This window comes from Styela clava, chromosome 3, assembly GCF_964204865.1.
Source record: "Styela clava chromosome 3, kaStyClav1.hap1.2, whole genome shotgun sequence".
Lineage (NCBI taxonomy): Eukaryota > Metazoa > Chordata > Ascidiacea > Stolidobranchia > Styelidae > Styela > Styela clava.
In genome coordinates this window covers 613,923-628,829 of record NC_135252.1, presented here as the reverse complement: position 1 = coordinate 628,829, position 14,907 = coordinate 613,923, and positions in this window count along the sequence as shown.

The following is a 14,907-nucleotide window of genomic DNA, read 5'->3' as shown; positions in this document are numbered from 1 at the left end:
CCACTTGTCTGCTTTTACAGCTAGCACAGCAGCGACAAGTTCAAGTCTAGGAATGCTTTCAGCCCTCGGAGGAGTCACCTTTGCTTTACCACACAAAAAGGAGCAGTGTATTTGGTTATTTTCATCGACCAGCCTTAAATACGAAACTATACCATAACCGAAGCTGGAAGCATCTGAGAAATGATGTATCTGACAATGTTTGATATTTCCAAACTCTTGTGGCTTGAAGCATCTTGGAATCGAAATATATTCAAGTTCAGTGAGCTGGTTGAACCAAGTGTCCCATTCTTTGACATTGTCTTCTGTAATTACTTCATCCCAGCCTAATCCTTTTTCAATGATTTCTTGTTGCAACATTGGAACCAAGTCATGCATGACTGGTCGTTGTCCTAATGTGTTGATTTCAACAGTCCTTTGTTTTCCAGTCAAACCGAGTTCTTCAATTAGGCTTGTTTCACGAAATGTTGTATCAGACCCAATATCGACCAGAGCATATGTTTCCACTTCCACATTGCTTGCTCGAATCCTGACAGGCAAAATATTCCTGTAGGTATACATGGAGCTCTTACATGCATTTGAATTAGCTTGAACTGCAGAAGTCACATTCTTCTGAATTGGGCTTTGTTTATCATCATTTCTTTTGAAGTTTGCATTTTCTTCATTTTCAAATTTTTTAGTATTCAAATGCAACAAGGTATGATGTCTTCGGCCACACCCTTTAACGGTGCATGTATATTGTGACTTGCAGTCCTTTACCAAGTGACCTCCACGTAGACAATTGAAGCAGAAACCAAATTCTTTCAGAAACTTCACTCGTTCTTCAATCGACTTTGCATTAAACTTTTCACATTTCGACAAAAGATGGGAAAAGGAACAACACTTACATTTCAAAATAGTAGGACCCTGGACATGAGAAGTTGCTTTGACATCCTCAGTTTTAACAGTATAAGTTGTAGACTTTCGTGTTGATTGTCGTTTTAGTTGTGGCTTATCTTCACGTCTTCTGATGTTCAATGATTTTGCAGTATTTGAACCTGCAATATCAGCTTCCTCTTCTATGAAATCAGCCAAGTCCCATATCTGAGCCTTTTTACCAGTATCATTCTTGATCCTCACAGCTTTCCTTTCCCATGCCTTTTGTGAGCTGTAAGGTAGCTTACTGGCAAAATCGATAATACGATCAGATGTATTCATTTCTCCAAGGCTATCAAGCTTACCGAGTACAAGAACACATTTTCTTAATAAAAGAGCATAGTCCTGCAGTGCTGCATGATCATCTGGTTTTATATTCGAACAGCGGTTCAACTGTTCCTTAAAAGCTTCAGTTACAACATCTGAATCACAAAATTTCTTGTGAAGAATAGATTTAGCCTTGACATAACCCACTTCCGGTTCAAATATAGAACAGTGTTGTATGAGTGATTTTGCCTTCCCTCTACATTGATGTAGTAAGAAATCTAATTTCAAGGCATCTGTAGGTGCTTTAGCATCAATGTTAGTTTCAAAATTTTTCTTGAAAATATAGTAGTCAATAGGGTTGCCAGAAAATGTCAAATATTCCAACTTGGGAGCATGCATGGCTTCACCAAATGCTCTGGCTATACTGTGAGCAAATTTATCAGTGTCAGTGACCAAAGGTTTAGATATATGTTCAATATTTGAATCTGTATTCGGTGCAAAATCAGCCGATTGTTGGGAAAACCCTGAATTCATGCTGTCATCCTTGTTTGGTGACACCACGTCTTGTTTAGGTGAAACAGCAGGTTTAGTTGTAGCTATACAGCTATAGGAGATGATTGACTTACCACCTGTTGAATAAGAACTTTTCTCTCAGGTTGTTGTTCGTGTTCTACAGTCTGCGAAGTTACTCCAACAGTAGCCTCCTTTTGAACACCAGACCCTCTGAATATATCTAATGAAGACCGAGAACTTCCAGCATCATCAATCACAGATAAATTCTCCCAAACAGCAGCCTTTGCTTCTTGCAAATCAAATTTTGCTTCCAATATTTGGTTTTCATCTTCAATTTTGCGTCTTTCCTCTTCAAATTTTCGGTTTTCATCTTCAATTTTTCTTTCCTCATTGTCAATTTTTCGCTTTTCAACATTTATTTTTCGTTGTTCTTCTGCTCTTTGTAATGCAATTCGAGCTCTTTCACGCTTAACTTGTGCCTTGGCCATATGTACAGACCCTTTGCTGCATAGTGATTTCTTGCTACTCGTGTAAGATCGTTTACTTCGTATGCTACCAGACAAGGACATGACTTCACTTTCCGCTCTTTCTCTTCTGGAATCGGGAAGTTTGGAATCTTTGCATTGATTTGAACTCCACGTCTTGGGGTTTTGTAAATGTGTAAATTCACGTACTCGAGCAAAAAGGTTGTCAATGTCTTTATTCACATTCCGAAGTTCATTTTCGAATTTCAATCTTATTCCATCATTAGGTGCAGCTGATATACTCTCAGAGTACATTTCCACAAGTTTGGCAAAAGGATCATCAATACTTGACATAACAGAATTTAGCACATGCAAATCTCGATCAGAAATTGCTTTCTCAGCCATGAAATATAAATGTTCTAACATTGTACGTTGTTTTTTGACATCAGCCAGTGATGGCATCTTCTGACAAGCGGCTGTTGAATAGTTAGCCAGTTGCCTCAAAGCCAGTGTTCTGGGTGAGTAATCTTCATCACTCGAACTCAAGTTCATGATTTATTTTCTTCAGTCTATAGGTTTATTGAAAATGAATTCGTTCAAAGCTTTGTTCATATGAAACGTTTAAAAACGTTTCGAAAACTTTCTATGTAACACCTTTTCTATGTATCCTGGCAAATACAGGTGTCGCATAAGGGGGTGACTGAAATATCTGGCTGTTCTTTGATTCTTGGAAAACTATTCGAAAACGCGCAACTCTCAGTGTGTCCTCCAGTGCCACAAATATCAAAAGAATGATGTTGTTCAATGAAATTTGATATATTGAAATAAATCCAGTAAAACAGTTCACAATGTTGAATGAGGTTAAAGAGGTGTAGATGTGTGGTATTACGTAATGACAGAATGATGCGTTATGATCCAAATGTTGCGTATGTTGCGGTTTTCTGAATTTAAATAAAAATATTCAAATTCAATCATATGAAACAATAATGCATTGAAGCACTTGTAATCTTAAATTATCAATTAAACTAAATAATATTAGAACACTAACAAGTCATGTTGATCACAAATTAATATCAAACCAAGACAGCACTATGACAGTATGAGGAAAATATTATCATAAACCAGTAATGTAAAACAAAAATTACAATCTTACCGAAACGTTTTGAGCCAGGCAATAACAAATTCAACTTTAGAATATATAGAAATAACTTCTTCAAATTCAGTTCAGGAATCAATCAAATTATAGTCTATTTCTAGATTACTTAAAATTCTACAATAAAAGTTACAGCAGTTATATGTTCTATTAATATAAGCCTCAGGTACGAGCAATTAAATATCCCTACAACCAAACGTTAAACGTAATTTATATAACACATAAAAACAATCCTTGCGAATAAATAAGCAACAACTACCGTCAAAACACGGCAGCGAGTCATGTGACAGCCAGGCAAGATTATACTTGTCCAGCGAGAGTCGATTGCAACATGTGTTGACATCTGGAACTTCCTATTTGTAGTTTCACTTTAGGGAAATCCCCATTGAAGTGGATAATACCAATTTTCGAACTTACACGCCATAGTTGCACACCCAAAAGGTCTGGTTCCACACGGCAAAATTGCCAAGGGAACCAACCACAAATGCGGGGAACTCCACCATCTTGTCAGTTGCAAGAGAAATGGAGTGAAATAACTCTTCATACTTTGAATGCTTCCGACGGACCGCATCCTCTATGGCAGCCTCACCGTTGTCGAATGGGCACACCACATTAAGTACTACGACCCGTATAGACTCCATTTAAAATTAACTCGGACTACTAACGGCGGCGAGTTGATGAAATTGAAGAATAGAATTTGCAATAAAAATGATCAAAATTGTTATTATCGGGTCAACGATTTGGATTTTCTACGTCGACGAATCTTTTGTGAAATTCGACTTGGCAATTATGCTCAATTACAAATTGAAACGATATCTCTTACGAGAACCAAACAAAAAAGCCTCACAATTTTTTTTACGGCTGTCTGCGCTCTTTTGTGACTCGCGTTTCTGAATATCGTTATGCAATTGTTGTCAAAGTTGCTCTAACATTGTTGAAGACGTAACATAACAATTGATTAGTTCATTTCTAGGGGCGTTTTTCGGGGGTGCAAAATGTTTTTGGTGATATACGAGAAGTAGATTTGCAATTCAGTCTCTTCCCGCATACGATTCTGTTTGCGAAAAATGTTTTGTAGTCATAAATTAACGATCCAGAAATCTGAAATAAAAATAAATCAGGATGGTGGTGACTCTAATGCGGTTGAATACAGATCGATAATCAAATTTCTTTAAGAATCCATCCCAAACTTTTTTAAAACCACCTTAAACCTAGGCCATATATCATGACCCAGGGCCGAAATGATGACTGGGTTTAGTCCCAGTGACCAAACCAACCTCCGACTTGTTCACTGATGTAGACTTTTGTTGCAATGATAAAATTAATATAAAAAGACATCTGTGAATGAATAATAATGTTGCGTCTGTGTTAAGACTTGTTAATATATTTGTGTCACTTTACCTCATACATCATTGTTAAATAAACAATGCTATAACCTCTGTTATAACACTTTTTCTGTTTTTGCTATCTATAAAAGAACCTTGCTGTTTGGTGAGTTGTAACTTTGTCATATTAAATCTGATAGTGGATATGATTCTTTTTTGAAATGATGGTTTTCACATATATATAAATGTCATCTTGCATTTCGTGAATTAATCTAAATTTATGTCTAAAATATAGTAATTGCAATCATTTTTGAAAACTAATTACATCAAATCTTTCCTCATTTAAGTTTCCTTACAACATTAATATTGAACATTATTTTTCATACAGCTATGTTAAATGATCCAACAACTACATGTAAAGCAAACCGATTTCACCCATGCTCAGAAGTAAACACAGACGTAAACAAATAGAATAAACAAATCTTGTGCTGCAATTGGTTAAATATTGTTACGTAATTAAACGTAATTTACTCATTCCAGTCAGATAAATTGCATTAATGTAGTATGCTGCTGCAATGACAACAATTTTGTTGATATGAGGTTTACGTATAAGATTAGATTCTGGTTTTTCTGAAAATAAAAAACAGAAAATACAGTCGATACAGGCTAATGCATTTTCTCATATTTTTCTCTTAGTGAATTCAAATAAGCGTTGGTGAGCTCGAGCAATTTTTCAGAAAAATGTCCATTCATAGAAGTCATTTTTAGCATCTGAGAGCCTACCTATGCTATTCTGCAAGCTGCAATCGAAACCCACCGCATTTTGGTCGGCTGGTGGAAAGAGCGAAATTGGACTTCATAAATGGGAAATCTAATTTTGTGCAAAGTTAAAGAAAATGATGGTTGAGAAGGTGGAGAACTAAGGACAAGTTGCAATTTTGGAAATATGATATGATGCCTCAAAAACGTCGACATGTCAAGCCATTTGTTTATCACACTTCATTAAATTGCGGATAAAAGCGTTTGTACACGGTTTTACAGAATTAGAGATACAATATGACCCAGCGCCCTATTGAGATTGTCCAGAACGGATGATAATGTTGAGCAAAGCTCTGCAAAAAATATTGTTGGCTCGGTGTTGGTGTGCATCATGCTGAACACTCAGAATACGCTCGCACAGAACCTCTAATTAACCTGCGTAGGTTCGAACCCACGCAGGAATGATTAAATGCGAGAGTGTTGCAGGACTCCTTGTCGCCATAAGGTGTTTCATGTAAGCGCTGGTCGTTACGGCTTTCCCCACAATCAAGACCATACATCTGGAAAATTATAACTGGCCAACTAATCCTATACCAAACATGGACTGACAACCAGGCGATATGCCGTGTTTTGTCACATGATTAAGCCGTTTCAGTATCTTTTTTCTCTCTGAAATATGCAAATCCCAGCGCCCTTCAAATTTTGAAGTCCCACAAAACTATTAGTATATCAGGTAGTTTTTAAATGGCAACTTTGGAGATCCGAGAGATGATGCCTCAAAAACATTGATAACTTAGTTTTTGGTATACTTTAAAGTTCAAACTGCATTCAAATGCAGTTAAAAGCGTTTGTCCATTGTTTTGCACATTGTTTTGCATAAATTGAGATATCGTTTAAGTATATATACTCCGTACTCTTTTCAATAACAATAGCTCTATTTGATTGGAATATTTTTATTAGCTATTGCTATCTGATATTGAGCTAAATATTTATAGATAATATATAAAAAAAGAATTGCAAATGCAATTTAACGAGGGTCATGTTCATTTGAATCATTCTCCATTCTGTTCGATTACGCTGCTTTAAAAAAATCACATAAAATATAGTTTGGTGGAATTCGTCCGGAAAATACCCGTCCATTTTTGTCAATCTAGATTCGCTGATTCTTATATTGTAAGGAGGGGATTTCAGCCGTGGTGTTATTTCAAACAAATCAAAGAAATCCCCCTTTCTGTCAATAAACGGGATGATCCAAAGAATCGACCCAGCAATTTTTTCAACGAGTTGATAATAGAACTGGACGTATTGAGAAAACAGCTACACTATACCCACCACGCGAGCGCTGTATCCCTGGGATACACATAAATTCACGAACTAGTTGTCAACCACTTCAGCCAACACGCCATGTTTGAATTTCAACATTTTGTAAATATAAATCGGAATCGAATTTGCCTCGAAGTGGGACGCTGCCATCCCCAAGATAAATTTTTGAACATGCTTTGACTGCAATTGTTCTAACTCATGACAAATGTCGCTTGCGCCCACATAGATGCCATATATATTAGTTCAAGTGGTTCCCAAACTTTTTTTTCGCGACCCCAATTTTCATAAAATCAGAGCCTGCAGATACTCGTGCTGACCTGAAATAATTTTGAGGCCTCCGTATATGAGTTAAGGAAATGGTACTAGTTGAATTGCTAGTTGCACCTGTGCAATGAATATAAAATTTTGACTTCAGACTTCAATCGCATTCTTGAAAATAAAAACAAAAACTGTAACCATGAATGGGCAACTATTGATTGGGTGCTACTTACGTACGTATATGACATTTTCTGATGCTACTAGATTAGTAACTGCAAATTTCTTAAGCGACCGAAGGAATCAAATGTCCAATTCGTGTTCAAGCGTCCGCAGTGACACCCCTGTATCAACAAATTTGATCAATATATCAAAATTTATCAATATTCGAACATTTTAATAATTCGGAAATATTGAAGTTTGGGTCTCACCGTAATTGTTCAGAACTACAACAAGACTGAGACTGAGCTACCTCTTTTAGGGCTTCATGTACCTTGGAACTCGTCAGTAAAATGAAATGTAATTAAACATTACTAAACATGCCAGGCATCATTGCAGCATTGGTGGGATTTGAAAAGAATATAAAGCATTAATAAATGCATGTCATGTGCGAGACACAACACACAATAAATCAAAAGTGGATAATATATTATGTCAAATGGAAACTTCATATCATGCTTGTGTTATGTTTATTATCGAAGGGAATATGGCTGGTGGCAATCATATGCTTTATATTGTGTTTTGATTGGTCACTAAAAACTTCAAACTTTATATAGTGATATTTACGTACATTTTGCAACAAACCTGAATGTATCCCGGAGGAATGGAAAGCCCATAAGATAGCTTGTTCATATGGCGCACTACATGTGCTCGCCTTGTTACCAATCCATGTCGGTTATGAGATAAGGTAAGATCTTACATATTTATCCTGGGGGAAGGGAAAACTATAACCCTGCTTGATCATACTACAATCATAGCCTCTTGCTTGGTTACCAGTCCATGTCCAGTTACTTTATCGTATTTTGTTATTATATTGTTTTCTATGTGCAGTGCATTTTCTTTCTTCATGGTGCTCTTATTTTTCTTTTCCAGTAGATTAACAGGTGCGGCGGTGTGACTAATCGTACTAAGCCAGTGGTCGGCAAACTTTATGTACTTGCGGGAAAAATAAACACATTTCCGGTAACGTGCGGGCCGCATTAATTTACGCCTGCGAACTATCGCCACATTAACTTAAATTACGGCGCACATGGACCTTCTATTCCTGTGTTAAAAACCTTCCGCAATGAGACGTGTAACTGGCCATGATATATTTTCAAGTAAACGTTATTTTTATTTACTTATAATCAATGTGAACTTGTGAGGTAATTATGAGCGTGATGATTGTTGAAGTAATTGGTGTTATTGGCGGTACACGTAATAACCGAATGGTTTCAGTTTACCTACTCCATCAATCTGACTAACACAAACATGAGCAGTACTACTTGCATCTTATTATACATACACTTGACTGCATCATGCCCCACATCCTGATGGGAACGATGCCACCATCTAAGCCGTGGCAGAAACAAGTGAAGAAGGGTTTCCGTAAATTTGAACCCACGTACATTTGAACCCACGACAATTGCATCTGGATATTGCACCTATGAAATTTTTTTCCGTTTTGCGGATATTTGAACCCATACTAACCCTAACCCATGGGTTTTAGCCCATGTATGTAGATTGAACCCGCGGATATACACATGGGTTCAAATGTAAGTGGGTTCAAATGTACGGTCACCGTAAAGAATGATACCCACAGAAGTATGTAAAATACCTACACAACCAAGAATTTGCTAAAATTTCCCGATAAGACGTCCTCTTACCAAATCTACAAAAATGAGACAATATGCTGTATTGCGATGGTTTTCAACCAGGGTTCCGACAATACAGCTCAAGAGTTTGCAAGTTAACATTTAAATCAGAATTTCATATCATTATATGCATATTGTCTAAATATAATGAATAACTATTGGGTGTTCCACTAATATGGAAATTGCTACAACTTGAAGATCATTTTGCCATATTTAGTTTGCTTTTATATATACATGGTGTGCATAAAGTTCGTCACAACATTACCTAACCAGTTTTTTTTGTATTGAATCAGTAATTATTTATGTATTTTTACTTCATTTAATACATCTGAGAGAGCCAAAACAAAATATGGCATCGATAAATTCCCTTTTCAATTAAAAAATGTACTTTATGGACACCCTATGGCATACGCAATAAAATTACAGTGCCCATTCAGTAGAATACTCTAATAGAATTTTCGCCATCCGAGCAATTGATGAAATATAATAAGGTCACGTTGTACATCGAGTAATAATGAATCTATGCAGTAAGTGTTAAATCCTGTTACACTATTTCATTTGTGATGGACTAAAAGTAAACACTTCGGAAGAACTGAAAATCGGTGTAACAACGTTTATAAAAGACTTGATTAACTTTAGTAGTTAAATTATAGAGAAACATGCAAACTTTTGATGAGGTTTAATTATGAAACATATACGCAAACACAACAACGGTTAGAAATTCCACACCAGGCCTTCCTTCCTTCCAGACGCGACGGGAAGCGCGCATGGAGTTCCTAATTGCCGGAGACCGCCATAGTCGCACACCCAAAAGGTCTGGTTCCACACGGCATAATTGCCAAGGGAACCAACCACAAATGCGGGAAACTCCACCATCTTGTCAGTGGCAAGAGAAATGGAGTGAAATAACTCTTCATACTTTGAATGCTTCTGACGGGTCGCATTCTCTATAGCAGCCTCACCGTTGTCGAATGGGCACACCACATCAAGTACTACGACCCGTATAGACTTCCTTTAAAATAAATCGGACTACTATCGGCGGCGAGTTGATGAAATTGAAGAATAGAATTTGCAATAAAAATGATCAAAATTGTTATTATCGGGTCAACGATTTGGATTTTCTACGACGACAAATCTTGTTGAAATTCGACCTGGCAATTATGCTCAATTACAAATTGAAACGATATCTTGTACGAGAACGAAACAAAAAAGCCTCACAATTTTTTTTACGGCTGTCTGCGCTCTTTTGTGACTCGCGTTTCATTGTTGAAGACGTAACATAACAATTGATTAGTTCATTTCTCGGGGCGTTTTTCGGGGGTGCAAAATGTTTTTGGTGATATACGAGAAGTAGATTTGCAATTTAGTCTCTTCCCGCACACGATGCCGTTTGCGAAAAATGTTTTGTAGTCATAAATTAACGATCCAGAAATCTGAAATAAAAATAAATCAGGATGGTGGTGACTCTAATGCGGTTGAATACAGATCGATAATCAAATTTCTTCAAGAATCCATTCCAAACTTTTTCAAAACCACCTTAAACCTAGGCCATATATCATGACCCAGGGCCGAAATGATGACTGGGTTTAGTCCCAGTGACCAAACCAACCTCCGACTTGTTTACTGATGTAGACTTTTTTTGCAATGATAAAATTAATATAAAAAGACACCTGTAAATGAATAATAATGTTACGTCTGTGTTAAGACTTGTTAATATATTTGTGTCACTTTACCTCATACATCATTGTTAAATAAACCATGCTATAACCTCTATTATAACACATTCTCCCTTTTTGCTATCTATAAAAGAAACTTGCTGTTTGGTGAGTTGTAACTTTGTCATATTAAATCTGATAGTGGATATGATTCCTTTTTGAAATGATGATTTTCACATATATATAGATGTCATCTTGCATTTCGTGAACTAATCTAAATTTTTGTCTAAAATATAGTAATTGCAATCTTTTTTGAAAACTAATTACATCAAATCTTTCCTCATTTAAGTTTTCTTACAACATTAATATTGAACATCATTTTTCATACAGCTATGTTAAATGATACAACAACTACATGTAAAGCAAACCGATTTCACCCATGCTCAGAAGTAAACACATACGTAAACAAATAGAATAAACAAATCTTGTGCTGCAATTAGTTAATTATTGTTACGTAATTAAACGTAATTTACTCATTCCTATCAGATAAATTGCATTAATGTAGTATGCTGCTGCAATGACAACAATTTTGTTGATATGAGGTTTACGTATAAGATTAGTTTCTGGTTTTTCTGTAAAAAAAACAGAAAATACAGTCGATTCAGGCTAATGCAATTTCTCATATTTTTCGCTTAGTGAATTCAAATAAGAGTTGGTGAGCTCGAGCAATTTTTCAGAAAAATGTCCATTCATAGAAGTCATTTTTAGCATCTGAGAGTCTACCTATGCTATTCTGCAAGCTGCAATCGAAACCCACCGCATTTTGGTCGGCTGGTGGAAAGAGCGAAATTGGACTTCATAAATGGGAAATCTAATTTTGTGCAAAGTTAAAGAAAATGATGGTTGAGAAGGTGGAGAACTAAGGACAAATTGCAATTTTGGAAATATGATATGATGCCTCAAAAAACGTCGACATGTCAAGCCATTTGTTTATCACACTTCATTAAATAAAAAATGTAAATAAAAATTAAATAAAAGCGTTTGTACACGTTTTTACAGAATTAGAGATACAATATGACCCAGCGCCCTATTGAGATTGTCCAGAACGGATGATAATGTTGAGCAAAGCTCTGCAAAAAATATTCTTGGCTCGGTGTTGTGGTGCATCATGCTGAACACTCAGAATACGCTCGTCACAGAACCTCTAATTAACCTGCGTAGGTTCGAATCCCATGCGGGAATGATTATATGCGAGAGTGTTGTAGGACTCCCTGTCGCCATAAGGTGTTTCATGTAAGCGCTGGTCGTTACGGCTTTCTCCACCATCAAGACCATACATTTGAAAACTGATAACTGGCTTACTAATCCTATACCAAACATGGACTGACAACCAGGCGATATGCCGTGTTTTGTCACATGATTAAGCCGTTTCAGTATCTTTTTTCTCTCTGAAATATGTAAATCCCAGCGCCCTTCGAATTTTGAAGTCTCATAAAACTATTAATCTATATCAGGTAGTTTTTAAAATGTGAAGGCTTATTTCTGAATGAAACCGGTTTTATAAAACTGATATCGAGGTATTTTCTGAAAGAATATGAAATTGACTACAACTGAAAATTAACGCTTTTATTTACCGAAAATTTTTGGAGAGTGCATGAAGCTAATTAAAAGTAGAAATATTTGTTAGATTTGTTCTTGCCTGTCTTATTTTGGATATCTACATTTATTTATTGTTTAGAGATTGCAATTCCACCCATGTATTTTCAAGGTGTTTTGGATAAAACATATTTTCGCCTCAATCATCTGTTTTATTGTTAGCTATAGAAGGTTAGATAAAATTTTGGAACACGCTAAAAAAAGGGCGCGGTTAACCACTAGCCTAAGGCATCGCATCGTACAAACCAGATACTGTGAATATTTGATTATATTCAAGCAATGTACAAATAATAACACGGAATCTTGGATTTGAATGTAAACTTTCTAAATAGCTGATGTGTGCTACCTAGCAGGTCTCCCTGTGCTTTATTTTCCAGAATTTTATCTTCCACTGGTGCATGATATACCATAGGAGAGAAACAAGCCTCTGCTATAATAGATGAAGCAGTTCGAAAACAGAGTCACTTTTTGCACGACAGATATTTCACTTTAGTGACTGATCAAAAACTGTGTGCCAATGTTCAATACTAATGCGGATTAAATATTTAGAAACTCCAAGCAATAGAGAGCAAAATACGACTGAATTTTAATACTATGTAGCACACCCCCGGCAAACAAAACATTGTAGCGTATACTCTTTCACGAATATGCGGATTCCAATTTATTTGGGGCATCTAGGTATTACAAAGATATCCCACTTCGAATGAAGCGAGAAGTAATGCAGATTCGACTTTAGTTTTTCATGCAAAGCTCAACCTTCATATACTGCTTGAATAAGCTTTTATGACTGTTTAAAATGACATACATAGTGTCGAGGAAACGCACGACATAACTATAGTCGCTGCACACTTTTTCACGGGACCGGAAAGTCTCAATATGAACCTGTGAACCAAGTTACTAGGTCAATCTTTGGAAATAGCTATGCCTTGCATTCTGTGCATTTCAAATAATTTTAACTGAGAAGATTGTAGTTTTTAACAGAAGATTGATGCTGATTAAATCTCATTTCAGATTAGTAGTTCTTAAGTATATATACTCCGTACTCTTTTCAATAACAATAGTTCTATTTGATTGGAATATTTTTATTAGCTATTGCCATCTGATATTGAGCTAAATATTTATAGATAATATATAAAAAAAGAATTGCAAATGCAATTTAACGAGGGTCATGTTCATTTGAATCATTCTCCATTCTGTTCGATTACGCTGCTTTAGAAAAATCACATAAAATATAGTTTGGTGGAATTCGTCCGGAAAATACCCGTCCATTTTTGACAAACCAGATTCGCTGATTCTTTTATTGTAAGGAGGGGATTTCAGCCGTGGCGTTATTTTAAACAAATCAAAGAAATCCCCCTTCTGTCAATAAACGGGATGATCCAAAGAATCGACCCAGCAATTTTTTCAACGAGTTGATAATAGAACTGGACGTATTGAGAAAACAGCTACACTACCCACCACGCGAGCGCTGTATCCATGGGCTACACATAAATTCACGAACTAGTTGTCAATCACTTCAGCCAACATGCCATGTTTGAATTTCAACAATTTGTAAATATAAATCGGAATCGAATTTGCCTCGAAGTGGGACGCTGCCATCCCCAAGATACATTTTTGGAACATGCTTTGACTGCAATTGTTCTAACTCATGACAAATGTCGCTTGCGCCCACATAGATGCCATATATATTAGTTCAAGTGGTTCCCAGACTTTTTTTTCGCGACCCCAATTTTCATAAAATCAGAGCCTGCAGATCAGATACTTGTGCTGACCTGAAATAATTTTGAGGCCTCCGTATATGAGTTAAGGAAATGGTACTAGTTGAATAGCTAGTTGCACCTGTGCAATGAATATAAAATTTTGACCTCAGACTTCAATCGCATTCTTGAAAATAAAAACAAAAACTGTAACCATGAATGGGCAACTAATGATTGGGTGCTACTTATGTACGTATATGACATTTTCTGATGCTACTAGATTAGTAACTGCAAATTTCTTAAGCGACCGAAGGAATCAAATGTCCAATTCGTGTTCAAGCGTCCGCAGTGACACCCCTGTATCAACAAATTTGATCAATATATCAAAATTTATCAATATTCGAACATTTTAATAATTCGGAAATATTGAAGTTTGGGTCTCACCGTAATTGTTCAGAACTACAACAAGACTGAGACTGAGTTACTTCTTTTAGGGCTTCGTGTACCTTGGAACTCGACAGTAAAATGAAATGTAATTAAACATTACTGAACATGCCAGGCACCATTGCAACATTGGTGGGATTTGAAAAGAATATAAAGCAATAATAAATGCATGTCATGTGCGAGACACAACACACAATAAATTAAAAGTGGATAATATATTATGTCAAATGGAAACTTCATATCATGCTTGTGCTATGTTTATTATCCAAGGGAATATGGCTGGTGGCAATCATATGCTTCATATTGTGTTTTGATTGGTCACTAAAAACTTCAAACTTTATATAGTGATATTTACGTACATTTTGCAAACCTGAATGTATCCCGGGGGAATGGAAAGCCCATAAGATAGCTTATTCATATGGCGCACTACATGTGCTCGCCTTGGTACCATTCCATGTCGGTTATGAGATAAGGTAAGATCTTACATATTTATCCTGGGGGAAGGGAAAACTATAAGACTGCTTGATCATACGACAATCATAGCCTCTTGCTTGGTTACCAGTCCATGTCTAGTTACTTTATCGTATTTTGTATTTATATTGTTTTCTATGTGCAGTGCATTTTCTTTCTT